Below are 14,783 nucleotides of genomic sequence, written 5' to 3'. Positions count from 1 at the left end.
GAGCTTAGAGTTTGGTTATTTCCATTAAACGACAATGGAAACTTTGTATGTGGTCAGTGGTAAATCTAAGGATTTTATTAAAGCCAAAAATAAATAAATAAATACATAAATAAATAAATACAATAAATGTTAATAAAAAAGCCTTTGTGTAACACATTATATAGTTCAGAGGTGACTCTCCTTTGAGTGGTTCTTCTTGAAATTTGCCATTGATAGTTTTGTCAAATCAGCTATATTTATGGAAGTTTCGCTGCTTTAAATACTGCTCCCTAATAGCAGTTATGGTGTTATTAATTATAGGGAATAAATAGCAAATAGTAGCGTTCACGTTGCTTCTTAATAGCCTCCCATAAAGAACTTCATTACCTCATTCATAGAGAAGAAGAGAGATGGAATAATAAATCACAGGTATTTTATGGGCCCATAAGTGGGAGGGAAGGTGACCATTTGGGGTTTCCCCCCAAAAGCAAGCCTAATGAATAGAGTGGGATTTCGTTACGCACTGAAGCCAGTCAGCGTGGCCTGGTCACCTTTTGTTTTGGGGTGTCACCATTGGCCCAGACATGATGCCAGGTTTCTTTATTTTCTGAAAATATGCAGATTAAAACTTGGTTGTATTTGGTGGGGGAGAACCCATGCAAGAGAGGAGAGAGGTCTGCTGATGCCTGCAAACATACAGAGCATCTGTGCATACGGAGGGAGGAAGCAGTTAAGAGAAATCTACCAGGGCCTTTCTGCTGCCCTTTCCTGTCAAGACATGGCAGAATGTCTTACTGTTAATCTCAGGATCATTGCTTGAGGGTCATCGGGGGTGCAGGTTTTAAAAATAATGCACTTTATTTGGGGATGTAAGATACCATGGTATAGGTTGTGGGCTTGGGAGCCCGAGTGGATGCTGTTACTTACAGTATGTTGAGTTTAATATTCTAATAAAATGCTTGGTGAGAGTGGGCACCCCATAAATATTTCACGCCCCCTCCTTCTTTGCTCTTTATAATGGGGTTGTTCGTAGCACTGAGATTTCACGTCTCAAAGCCAAATTGGCTTTTTACCTCAACCGACAAATTCTGAAGTCGAAATGAGTCATAATAAGGATTAGTCAGGGAAGCTTGAATTGAACCTATTTCTCGTGCATGTGTGTGACTCTTTATCAGCCACCTACTACTTATAATTGCCGGATTGGCTTTCTGAAATTAGCAAAGGGGAGAGCAGAGCAAAGACAGAAACCTCGCCCCTTGCACTTTTCTTCTGCCTAGAATGTTAGGGAAAGGCTAGGGCTATAAAAATATAATATTGAATTAGTATTATGTGGAGAAACATAGGGAAAACTACGCAGGACATACTGTAGATTCTCGCCATTGACGGTGAAGTGCAAGATATTTGCATAGGTTCTGTCTCTCTTTTCTTTTTAAAACTTTAAAAAACTTTGTCCATTACAGTCAGTCTCGACACAGCTTCTTCTTTGTATCATAGTTACAGGAGTCCCGTTCGGCTCATCCCCAAGTGGCTCTCCAGGGTGGTTCTATAATTTCAAAGAGGTTCCTCTGTCTTCAGCTTGTCTTGTCTCTTAAAAAGCAGAGGAATATTTCTCTTTGATACGAATCCAGTAAACACTGCAGTCTGGCTTCTGAAGTTAGAAGCCTCTGTCAGACCTGCTACCGGTAATATGAGTGCCGACTTCCTATTTGTAAGAGGTGTGAGTGAATGAGTGTGCGTGTGCGTGTGCGTGTGTGTGTGTCTGGGGGGTGGTCCTCAGCCTATTTCAGGCAAGTTTCCGGAAGGAAGGGTTAAACCAACTGCTTGAGCTGATTTTACTCTCCTGTGGTGATATTTTATTTATATGATAAAATGCTTGGGAAGTGATTAATTTGTCAGGGGAGCATCTTGTTATTGTAAATTTGCTGAATATGTAATAAAATTGCCATGCCATAGATGGGAAAAAGAAGGTTTCTAAAAACCGACATAGCCAGAGGCTGTTCCTATATTCCCATCAGTTTATTTTCACTTGGGCTTCTCCCTTTAAAAACAACAGCTCTGAAAGACTCCAAGCTTGCAGGTAAGAGAGGCCTCTGAGCTGGTGAGTTAAAAAAAAAAAAAAGTCGGGGAGAAAGTGTAATAGAAGAAATAGAGATGGGATGGTGGATGTTTGAGCCTTGTTGTCTCTCCCTGGACCAACGGCAACTGATACATCCATTAAATTTCAGCCCAGGCTGATTGACTGAGTGGATTTATATAAATTAAAAAATACAGGTTATATACCTTTTCTGATAGACTGTAAATGAGAAATAGGAATTCCTTTAAACCTCCAAGGAGAAAGTCCATAGACGGGGCTTTCTAGTCAATAAAACACTACAGCATCAACTCTTCTTGCTGTGTTTGTACAATAAGTTTTCTTTAATAGACAAATATTAACACCAGCCTTTCCCTGACTTTTTCCAGCAAGACGTGATTTGTAAATGAACTCATGTGGTGTCGAAGAACTTCTAGCTTTGCAGTTTGAACTTGTGCTTTCTAGACCTGAAGGAGGCAGAAATCATTCCTTGCTCCATTTTTTTTTTAAGTGTAACAAGTGACAGTGGCATTAGTTAAGGAACAGTGACTTTTATTCACACTCATTCTCTCAGCTCCATGTCCATTTGTCCATTGGAATGAGCCACTTATCATACTTCCAGGTTTTTCCTCTTTCAACATCAAGAGTTATGAAAGGAAAATTCCATTTTTTCCTGGCCCTCCATGACAGGCAAACGGAAGATTGTGGTCATTTGGGTTAAAAACATATCCATCACCAGCAGCTAGCAGGTTATTATTATGTCTCCTTTGAATATATGAATTTCATACACTGCATGTTGGAAGTCGAAGAATGCCAACTTTTTCGATAAATAATTATCCCATCGGTGATGTACAGCCCACTGTTGCCATATTTTCTCACTTTTACAGCATTCTTGCCCTTATCACCCATACCATAAATCTTTTGCTTTCATATTTAATAAAACTAGTAGGGTAACAACCCTCCCATGCTCAGTAGAGTCAACCAATCACACGCCATCATTTGACTATCATTATTTGTTTTCTTGCAACAGATATTTTAGTAGACCGTCTAGTTTAAATTTGACAGCTGTTTGATACATCAGTGCAGGTAAGTACGCAGATGACCTTATTTATGTGCTGGCTATGACCTCAGCATGCAGCCCTCAGCTTCGAGAGCTTCCATGGATAGAGAGATGGATGAATGAATAAAGTTCCCAGCATCCATCAGTGTTAGTATCTAAGCCTGCTAATCTATCAGCTGAATTTTGGAGAGGGGAGGGAAATATGTACATGTTGGGGAAGGCTAGAACAGGAGTGACCATTTCTCAAGAGGTTCATTTTTTCTAAGCCTCCATTCACCAAGTCACTGAATCTTTGGCTCCTTAGGCATAGGGGAGAGGCTTTACTCCATCTCTCTATACAGGTTTCTGAAGTGATGAAACCAAACTCCTTACCCCATTTCCCGTTTCTTCCTCTGATCTCCCACCCCCTAACCCCACAGTTTACTTCTCACTGTAAATCTTAGTTTGCTCATCTGTGAAGTTCAGACCTAGATACTGGCCATGACTGAGATTTGTCGTTTCCCACTAAACCAACAGGCTTTGTTATGAAGCACAGAGTTTGCACAATGACACATATAGTCCAAGGGGAGACTTGTAATCTTACATCTCTAACTGGTTAGCTGCTAAGTAGCACTCGCTGGTCAAGTGATGGACTGCACTTGTTTTGTCTCCCTTTTCCTGCTTCCCTCAATGTTCCTACCTGGGCTTTGGAGAAGAACAAGAAATACCCCTGCCTTGTCTGTCTGCATTCTGGAAAATGGACAGATGAACTGTCATAGAAGAACCTTCCCTGAGGGGCAAGCGAAGGTGGCAGGGACTTAGGTCTCCATGAGTGTGACCCAGCAGCTGTGGAGGCTGAGGACCACTGTAACCAATCCTGGGCACTGTTGAAGTGACTCTATAGAGAAGTTTTCCATGGTTCTCGCATGAACACTATGACTAGTCATACGAGTCACTTCTTTTTTTAATTTCCCACAGAAACGGTAATGGATAGTTTATCTACACTGTCTTGTGTTGTTCTCTTATTCTCCTTGTGGTTAGTAGCTGAGATGGTTGAATGCAGCTAAGAGGGTTAGGAAGTTTTTCTAACTGCATTTTCTCCCCAGACCCATGTTAAATTAATTGTTATCCACATAGAATCTGATTGGGGGGTGGCTCTAACCTCATTATTTCATGCATAACTTTCACACGGCCTTAACTCGTGATCTTCTCTGAAACTCACCACAGCTTCCTTTGGAAAAAGACTTCATTATGGTTCATTGCCAGTGTCATTTCTTGCACATAGTAGATACTCACTAAAGACCTGAGAATCGATTCGTTTAAAGCTCTGATACAAACAGCTAGCATGACCTCTTCCTCTCAGGTACTGAGAAGTCAGGGAGGTCATGTTGTGTGTTAACCATGAGTCACTGTTGGTGAGAATTAGGAGATGTGAGAATGCATTCTCAAACTGTTTAAACAAACAGAAATCACAGCCAACCTCAAAAGTGGCGTGCTTTTTTTTTGTGAGAACCCAAGGAAAGCATGGATTTCTTGGAAATCCATTTGTTGGAAAAGGCATGACGTATTTTTCCTGTTTTTCATTGCAAAAATATGTCATGACTTTTCCGACAACCCAATATTTCAAAACTAGGTACAGATTTACTTTCAGATTTGATTATTCCAAAGATTAAAAGTCATATTTTGTCCTACAGATTTATCGTAACATCTTAGATCTGCATGATTCGTTAGGCTTTTCAAACGTTTTCATATCTAATTTCTCTTTTGAGTCCCAACATTCCATTAGATATAGTATAAGCATTAATTTGTACCCCCATTTTAAATTATTAGATAACTGGGTCACAATGAGTTAATTACTATAAATTAATTATACCGTTTGATACAATTAGTAAGAGCAACTATTGGCCAAGAAGTCCTACCTAATATCTAGGTTCAGTTTTCCATGCTGTAAAGTAAGTCAGTTTCCCCTTATTGGAAAGCTGTAATCCTGTACCAAATAAATAATAACATCGTTTAGCCTTCTCCTTTCTGTGATATGAGTAATCTGGTATTTTCTAAGTTGCTCAGTAATTTTGACTTTTCAACGTTATTATTCTTTTTTCTTGGCCATTTAAGGAGTAAGCTATTTTTTGTTTTTTTGTTTTGTTTTGGTCACATTTTTGTTATGGGTTCAAATAGTCATCACAGATACATCATAGTACTTGCTGAGTATACAGCTCTTTGGGAAAATTAAAGCACTGGAAAATAAAATACTTAGAAGATTGAAGTGTTAGTGGTTCTAGGTATTACTGCAGTTGGCATATTTCATTGGCTGTTGTAAAGTATTGTTATTACATCTTGTGGCACAACATTAGGTAGTTAAGAGAATTTAGACATAGCAAGTTCACCTCCTGGCTCTTATCACAGCCCTGTTTTATCACCTGTACAGATACAACTTGTCTCACAAGTTTGTCTTGAGAACCAGCGTGTAACGTCTTTTCTCACCAACAGAGAAAAAGAAGAAACAAAATCAGGTATCTTCTTGGGACATACGAAATGATATCACTATTTTTTAAGGACATTATCTTGAGGATTCACCATCCTCTCTGAGAAGTGGTAGAACAGGAGACCATCTGTGCCACCATCTTCATAATCTTGATTTAATCTTCCCACAACTCACTATGAGATGTCCCTCCATTTAACTGATTCAGCAACAGAGGTTTGTAGAGACTATCTCAGGGCCCATGTTAGTAAATGACAGTGTTGGTGAACTGGGAGCCGGGGCACCTCATCAAAAATCTTATAATCCTTTACTACTTCCCCCTGCAGGGTTTTTTGTTTGGTTTGGTTATATTTCACATGAAATCTCTTAGCAGGTTGACTGTGACCTAAGGAGATATAAAAATAGCTTTTCTATGCTTAATGCTTTATCTCACAGATTCTGGGGATTGTATGACCAGCACTTTAATTTAGGAAATTTGTGCTCTAATGTGTCAAGTCCACTGTTTTTTTGTGTGTATGTGTATTCGAGGTTTGTGCACCCGTTCATCAACCCAGACAAAGGGTTATGATTAGGAACAGAAAACAATGCTTAGTCCTCCACAAGTGTATGCATTAAAAGTGAGGTGTTAAGTGCAATCGTAGAAATGGGCTCACGGAATTATGGGAACATGAAGGGGGGAGTGTGTCTGGAAAGACTGGAGGCATAATAACTCAAATGAATTTTTAACCACTGAATACAAGCTAGCCAGATGATTGGGGAAAAGAGAAGGGAGATGCATTTCAGGGAGAAGGGAAAGCTGGTTGGGACGGGGAATAAGAAATCTGTAAGCATCGTGCATCTCTGAGGTCCGAGGCTGGGAGAAGTAAGATTTCGAGTTGATGATGATGGCCTGGTCAGCTCAGGGAAGGTGAGATCTGGACTCCATGGCTGAAGGGCTTGGTTTTCAACCTCTAGAGTATGTGGAGCCATTAAAAGGGATCGATTGTAAACCTGGGCAAATTTGTCTCCAGGAATCCATACAGTTTTTTTATTCTGCAGCATGCTCTTTTCAGGAAAACATGAATTAGCTGTATAATCATGTTGTTTCTCCTTAGCTCGTACTAAATGCTGTAACCTTCATGGGTATGAAAGTTAAAGAGTGGAAGAAATGTGCTGTGTGATCTATTTCATTTCTCGCTAAGGAGGGCCATCTAGAGATCCCTTCTTGAGAAGCATCTGGTAAATCGGTGATGAAATAATTTTTTAATTTGGTTCCGTTAACTATGCAGATTTTCTTCCCTGGAAGCTTCTTAGAATTTTTTATTTCTTTTGAAATGTATAATCTTACCTACTCAGGTTTTGTATAGTGCGCCTTTCCCCCTAACACTTTTTGCCTATATCCAAACCATATTTTAAAAAATCAGATGACTCTCCTGTTTTTCTTATATTTACTTCTTGAATCCTAAATGTCTCCTTATTCTGTCTCCCATAACACCTACTTCCTTGTTGCAAACACAAAAGTAAACCAAACCAGAAAAACTTAAAAGCCCCTCTTGAATTACTTACACTGACACCTTTACCGTTCACATATTGCGTGCGTATTTGCTGAAGCCATGTTATCATGGGCCACGTTTTGTGGTTAGACAATGGGGAATGAAGTCAGGTTAGCTTTCTTTACTGCCAAAATATGCACATGAATGTATGGAATTATTTTGTGTTTCCAGTAAGAGGTATTTTATAAGTTTTTAGAAACAGAATATAGAAAAGTGCTTGTTGTTCAGATCAGTAGACTATTATTCACTATGGCTCCAACTTTGATCTCATCCTTCGCCTCTTTAATAAGTTAGAAAAGATATGGCCCAAGAAATGGAAACCTGGAATTTGGACTAAGTTCTACCTCTAAATCTAGGTGTCCTGGAGTAAGTCATCTGTCTCACTTCCTGGACCCACTGAATCCTTGTGTGTAAATGAAAAGTGGAAGTAGGTGTTGATGAAATACATTCTTGATCTGGGTATCTAACACCTCATACAAGATATAGGAATCAGGGGAACATTTCTGGTCAGACAAGTTATTATATTTAATTTATTGTTCCAAATTTCCTTTTTAGATCAATTTTATTGAGATAAAATTTACATATAGCAAAACACATTTTTAGCGCGTAGTTAGATGACTTTTGACAAATGTTATTCCCACAGCACACACAATTATGTTTTCATATGTCACCTTCTAGGCAATCCACTGTGGTCACGGGTGATTTCTATCCCTACAGAGTAGTCTTGCCTGTTCTACAACTTCACATAAACAGAATCTTCGAGTATGTGCTCTTTTTGTATCTACCTTGTTTTTGCTCACCGGGGTGTCTTTGATATTCAGACATGTTAATGCATCTATCACAGTTCATTTCTTTTTTATTGTTGACTAGAATTCCATTGAGTGTGTATGCATATATATCACAATTTATTTGTCTGATTTGTTTTTAGCTTAGGGCTACTATGAATACAGATATGGTACACATTTGTGTGTAGTTCTTTTTGTGGACATATGTTTTCACTTTTAGTAAATATCTAGGAGTAAATTGTTGTAAAATGATAAATGTCTGGTTTTACTTTATAAGCAACTTCCAAACATGTTTTCTAAAACAGTTGTACCATTTTATACCATACCGGCAATGTATATGAGTTCCAGTTGCTCCATATCCTCACTAGCATTTGGTGTTGACAATCTTATGAATTTTAGCCATTCTTATAAGTGTAAAGACAATAAAAATTGTATAATAGAAAAATTGTAATAGAATCTTTAAAAATTATACAATACAAATTGCTATATATAGCTTAGGGATAACAGAGTTAGCATATCTCTTAGTGAATATTGAAAACTATCTTCTTTATAAGCTTTAATCACTTATATTTTTTTATGACACCCATTGATGTTTTTATAGGTGATGTATATGTAATATTTTCGTGTGTGGATGAACATATTATAGTTTGAAGTTTTCTTGTTTGTGACAGTGTTGTGTACAGTTTATTGTTTTTCATAATCTCTATAGCTCTTAAATATTAGATTTTTATTGTTGCTAATAGCTGAAAATACCTTTATAACTAGTCAAGCAGAAGATTCCATCAATAAAATGAGAGTCTTTCCTGAAAGTCATTATTTTTATTTAATAGATTTGGAATTATTTTTAAATTGGGTAATATGATACTACCAGTTAAGTGATGGGTTTTATACGTTGAAGTTTTCTCTACAAAAATGTGTTTATGGGTGATAATCAGCCTAATATGAAAATACATATTTTGATCAAAGCCTCTCCAATTATTTACTGAAAGCGAGGGATTCATATCATGTCACCCAGCCAGTGTTCTGTGCTCCTGGGTTAGAGAATAGAAGGATAATTCTTCTAATATTCATAGAAGAATTAGGTAGTGAACCAGTTAACTAAATGTGTAATCAAAACTTCTCAATTAGTATACAGACATCGTTTTGTTTTATTTTGTTTTGTTTTGTAATGTATGCTTGTGAATAGTTATTTACTATTGCCTTTAGAGATTAACAAATATCCCCAGAGTTAGAAAACAATGAAATATATTTAACACTAAATCTTTATTGAGCATAGCTTAATCTTTCTCTGATGCAAAAAGCACTTCATAATTTTGTAGCTCTACAACCTCACTCTGGTGACTGCCAGTTATTATATGAGCGAAGAATAGAAATGATGGAGAACCAAGAGTATATGCTAACAGAATCTTAGATTGAAGGAGGTGATATCTCTCTTCCCACATAGATCTCTTCATTTTTAATTATATGTGACTTTTCCCATTTTTATTTCTCTTAGATTTTGCTCCTACCCTACTCTACTCTCTCTGAATATATACATCACTCTCTTTGAGTTTCCTTAACACAAATACAATTTTAGGCTCCCTCTACGTCAAAACCATGACAAAGTAATTTTAGAGCCAGTTCTGAAAGTGACTATGCTTGGCAACGATTGTATTTTATGACAACCTTTGCTTTCATGTCCCTGGCCTACTTTTATATCAGCACTCCTTTTTTATCCCAAATATGAACAATTTCACATCTCTGCATTAGCTGAAAACAAACCCCTTTCCCAGAAACACGTTTTCATGGAGACGAAAGAGCATGTTTCGCTCAAGTCACCAGACTTAACACCTTAACTCTAGGATATTCAATTTCTCACTCACCAAGAACCAGAGCCTTGGTTTTTTTTGTGTTTTTTTTTTTGGTGGTTTGTGTTTGTAGGGGTTGAGGAAGAATTAGTATTATGGAACTAAACCAGATTAAGGGGGAATGTGAATTAGATTTGGTAACAGATGGTGCTGTGGAAATTAAAGGTTCTCCGCGAATGGAAGCGACAGCAGCTTGCTTCTGTTCCCTGGGTCTCTCCCGTCCGTGAACTTGATAGACGGGTATAAATCACGACAATCCTGTCCTGACAGCCAATTTCAAGAATTTGATCTGGTTAAAGACATGGCTTTCCTGCCCCGCTCACCGAAACCTGCTTTTATTTTATTTTTACCCAGCAGCGTGTCCTACGGAGAGAAGCAGTCACCTGCCTCCCCGTAATGAAAAATTTCTTAATTACAGTGTTAGCTTTTTAGTTTTAATTACTTTTCCATTCAGCCTGAGTTTTCGTCATATCTCTGTGGGATTTTGCCATCTTTCCCTAACCCCACCCCCCCTTTTGACTCATGCATATGCTTTTGTTGTTTCTAAAGACGCTTTTCATGGCCAGAAGTTGTTGTCAAACGCACTTTTGGACCATCCTAGTTACTGAAATCATTGTGGGTTTTTTTTTTACCGAGAAAGGCTCTCATGGGAGATAAAGTTATCACATCAGAAAAAAAAATGGAAAAGGTGTCAGAAGCAGTACCAAAAGATAGTAATGAGTTCAACAAAATGGCATGAGAAGGCGGACAGAACACTTTTTTTTAGGTTAACAGGGGCTGCAGAACTATCTGCTCCCTGAGGCTGAAATAAGCCCCACCCAGGAGAGGGATGTGAGGACAGTGTGGCAGAACCAGTTTGTGTCTGCGTTGACCTCCTGGCAATCTAGGAAATCAGAACTAAAATGCGGATCCTCTCAGGAAAAAGACTAGAGCAAATGGCATGGGCCCCTTAGGCCCAGGCCCTCAGGTCTGACAAGCTCAGGACAAATACCGAGGTTTCCTCTTCCAAATCCACGTGGCATTTGGACTTGCAGCATATCGAGGAAAAGGGAACAGAGGAGAGGGGAAAATCACCCCAGAAATGAAGAGAAGGTTCTTTGAGCAAGCAACTAACAGTTGGTCGAAATGAAGCTTCCTACTGGCAGTCAAATCAAATGTGGTAACAACTCAAGGGTTCCCCACTGCTTGCTGACAGCATGGTGTCACAGGCGGGGACAAACATTCACTTAAACCCTGATTGCAGAGAATTGCCCTTTCCGCCAATGCCTCCCACCAAAACCGGGTAATGAGCGAGAGGAGAACCGTTTCTAGGAAAGACCAAGGCGCCTGCCCTCCAGCTCGCCTCCAAAAAACGATCACTGCTGTGTTTGTCCGACTGTAGCCCACTGGGGAGGGTTCCTCAGTGAAATGCGTGCGTGCTGCAGTTTCACTGTTACGTGGCAAGTTATTTCTGTAATGATTCCTTCTCATGCTGCGCGCGCACACAGACACCCACGCTGCCATGGTCCTGAGTGGCGGCTGGGTGCAGGAGCCCCTAAGCAAATGGGAATTTGCAGAGTGCAACTGAGTATGACTGACAGCCCTTGCTGTCTGGTCTAATCTGAATCACAGGCCAGTGGGGTTTTTATTTGAGTAAAATATAGTTTAAAAAAAAAATGGCAGAAGTTACTTCAGAAAGCCTGTAGGCGAATCCTCTCATTTTACAAGTGAGGAGGAAACCGAGGGTCCGAGTGGTACAGTGAATTCTCTGAGGCCCCAAGTGCCAGGTCCACAGCTGCCACTCCATCCTGTGCTGTAAAATTAAGGTTTCCTGGGAAAGGAGAAAATGAGTAAGCTGTGGGAAAAACTTGGTGCAGCTTTTCTGCCCCTTTTTTTTTTTAAATCAGTGCTTTAGAATTGGAAAGATGATTTATAAATTTTATTGGCATGTTTGCTTTGGACCTTTGAATGACAAGCACCAGGCAACTCCTGATCTGAACTCCTGGCTTGTCCGCGGCTTCTGCTGGCTTCGCTGAATGCCGTCCCACGGCTCAACTGTCACAAAACCCATTCAGCTGCACAGCAAACCCGTTGTCATTTCTAGGGCTTGAATTCAATGTGTGTGTGTGTGTGTGTGTGTGTGTGTGTGTGTGTGTGTGTGTGTGTATGGTCTTTTCCCTGGCCTGCAAATAGTACCTCGTGTGTTTAAGCTTCACCTCCTTTTCAAGCAGCCAACTCATTGAAATGTTTAAAAAGAGGACAGAGGAAGACATCTTAAGATTAATGATTAGCTGTTTTCCCCTCCTCCCTGCCTCCGCCTGCTCCTACGTCAGCCACACAGCACCTGATACCAACAGAACATAATAGTAACCCCTGCTCCCCTAAGCCACCCCAGATCAGCTGCCTTTGCACCCACGTGGTAACTACCACAGACTAAGCTATTAAGTCAAAAGTATAAATAAAGTTGAACCTCTGTCCAGCAGAGAAAGATGTGGTTTACTAGATCTGGTTGTACGGCGAGTCTCCCTCGACTCTAGAAATGCTCAGAGGTGCTCGAAGCAACCTTTATTTCAACCGTGATTCCTTCTCAGCATTGAGATTTTCTCACCACTGTAATTCACCCAATTTTAGGGTAAGTTTTCAAGTTCCACTCCAAATGAACTGGCCCCTCTCAACGGGGGCAGCTAGCTGGCATATCGGTCATTGCAATTGCTATTGCAAAACATTTTCTTAATGAGTAAAGGGTGACATCAATATTATGATCTCAGTAGCCTTACGTCAACTCCTGATAGCGTTCTTATTTCCTGCTTCAGCGTAGCACAGAGAATAGGAAAGGGGAATTCAGGCAGCTTGAGCTTTCATTGACCTGGGTTTGATTTGTGAACCCCGTCACTGGAGAATGTGTGTACCGCATCTACATTCGATTGTCATTTGTAAAGATCAGTGCATAGACTTTCTACGAGTTGAATGTCTTTTTATTTCTCCTCCAGTGAGATGATGTGAGAAGGTCTTCATTTAGCTGTCAGTTGCTTCCTGTGGTGTTGGCTTTTTCTCTTCGGTGTGCTCCTTGACTGCTTGAAAACGGAATTGTCTGAACACAAGCAAACTTTATTGATCCATATTTCTGTTTGAAAGACCAGAGATTTGTAGAAGTTGGAGACGATTTCTTTTCTCGAGAAAGCTTGCTGCAGAGAAGGTCTGCTCGTGGCATAGTAAATCTCTAAGACCGAATAAATGTTACACTCAGCATATATTGCAAGCTTCATTTTGATGATTTATCTCATGCAGTTTTTTTTATCCAATACTAACCTGCCTTTTTAGAAGTGGCCGTCACTTCTTGCCCGGGGCCGTTTCACTCTGCCCTGGGGACAGTGACCTGGTCAGCGCTTGGGCACTGACAGGGTACGCTCTTCTACAGCCCTTCTGGTCTTTAGGCTTTTCGTCCCAGGAGAGTAACTTGTGTAAGGAGAGAAATATTCTTCGGTATCGGAGATCAAACACTTGTTTTATATCTGGTGTACATCTAAGTTTTTGACTAGGCATTTCTGGAGATTCTCTTTTAACCATACATGTCATGGAGTTGGGCAGTTGTAAGGATATAGTTAATTAAGCTGCATTAGGGCAAATACACACACTTGTTAAAACACTTAATTTGCCTCAATAATATTGATTACATGGCAGAAGTTTGTTTAAACTAAATGGCATTTCCCCCCTTACTGTTACAGTCCTTGAGTGCAATCTGTATAATAGCTAATAGCCATCATCAGTTAAATATCATGTTAGTTATAAAGTAATGTCATAAGAATTGATTTGAACTTGGCAGTGGAGGAGAGCTCTCCCTTCAAAGCCGATGGGGATGATTTAGCCAGAGTTTTAAGCAGAATCATGGTTCATATAAACTGTATGTTTTATAGACTTATAGGTCCTCTATATTACGTGAGTGCCCATTATATTAAAGAAAAGCTCAGACAGTTAATTATGCAAAACATCATGTATGCAATTATCCAGCATTATTATGCACTTAACAGTTTTATTGATCTGCTAGTAGCTCGCTTTACTGTATTTAGAGCTATAAACAAGGGAGGCTCACCCCCGGATTGAAATAGGTCCAGGAAAACAAGCTGAGGATAAATTACACTACGAAGCACCTTTGCATCAGATCGAATCCTTAAGCATGGATGCCATCAACAAACATAATGGACAACAACACCACACCGAGCTATCACAGGGCTGTTTCTTTCCCCAGTAATAAAGTTTATCAACCAGGAAGCACCAGAAGTCACCTGGCAATACAAATATGCAAGCAGCCGCAGTTTTCAGCACCTCAAATAGTCTGAAAACTGAGCAAGGCCATCAGCAGTGGCCTCAGCTCATGTGGCCGAGCGAATTGGGAGGCCGGGGTTTTTACAGGCGTTTTTCTAAGATATACCTGTTTGTCACACTTCCAGCCTTGTTAGGGTGCACGCTCGTCTTACTGCATTTCTCTTACCATCTTCCTTGGCCTTCATGGCTGAAAATGAAAAATTCTTCATTTCCCTTTCTTGGTTTTAGATATAACAGCACAAGTGGGGGGGCATACGCTTCTGTAGGTTCTATAGGGGTCTCTGTATGTCAGATTGGATGGCCAACTGTCCTGCTTTGCCTGAGACTGATGGGTTTTTAGGATGTGGGATTTTAGTGACTAAACCAAAATGGTCCATACAAAATTGCATAAGAAAAGCTCATTGAACTCTGGAACACTACCAGCCGATAGGGTCTAGGCAACATCCCTTGGGTCGTGGTTTAGCCATTAGGTATAAAATTATATTTATGAGGCACTTTCTTTTCAATGACTGGCCAGAAATGTGTTGCAAGTCTCTTCTTTATTTGTCCTAAATTTCCTTTTTTTGGCATAGTGCACAGCCTTTTATAAAACTGGGAACGCTTTCAGCTCAGATGGAGGTTCTGATTTGTTATGTTAGGGATCTGGCCCCTTGTCTGCACACTGCTTAGCTACTTCTCTTATCAGAGACTCAAGCACCATGTTTGTGTGTGTGTGTGTGTGTGTGTGTGTGTGTGTGTGTGTGTGT

At 39.8% G+C, this 14,783-nt stretch overlaps 1 protein-coding gene across 14 annotated transcripts in view; it reads left to right on the top strand.

Moving 5' to 3' along the window:
- ESRRG (estrogen related receptor gamma) overlaps nt 1-14,783 on the top strand; it is a 581,699-nt gene that overhangs the window by 386,515 nt on the left and 180,401 nt on the right. The window contains exon 1 of one of the 14 annotated variants that reach the window (XM_019639657.1): nt 3,113-3,136. The exons of the other annotated variants lie outside the window; for them this stretch is intronic. The gene's annotated coding sequence lies outside the window, so the exon portion shown is untranslated. Of the gene's footprint in view, nt 1-3,112; nt 3,137-14,783 lie in introns of those variants that run through there. 14 annotated transcript variants of the gene reach the window in all.

This window comes from Hipposideros armiger, unplaced genomic scaffold, assembly GCF_001890085.2.
Source record: "Hipposideros armiger isolate ML-2016 unplaced genomic scaffold, ASM189008v1 scaffold_45, whole genome shotgun sequence".
In the NCBI taxonomy this organism is placed as follows: Eukaryota; Metazoa; Chordata; class Mammalia; order Chiroptera; family Hipposideridae; genus Hipposideros; species Hipposideros armiger.
This window is presented reverse-complemented; position numbering and strand designations above follow the sequence as displayed.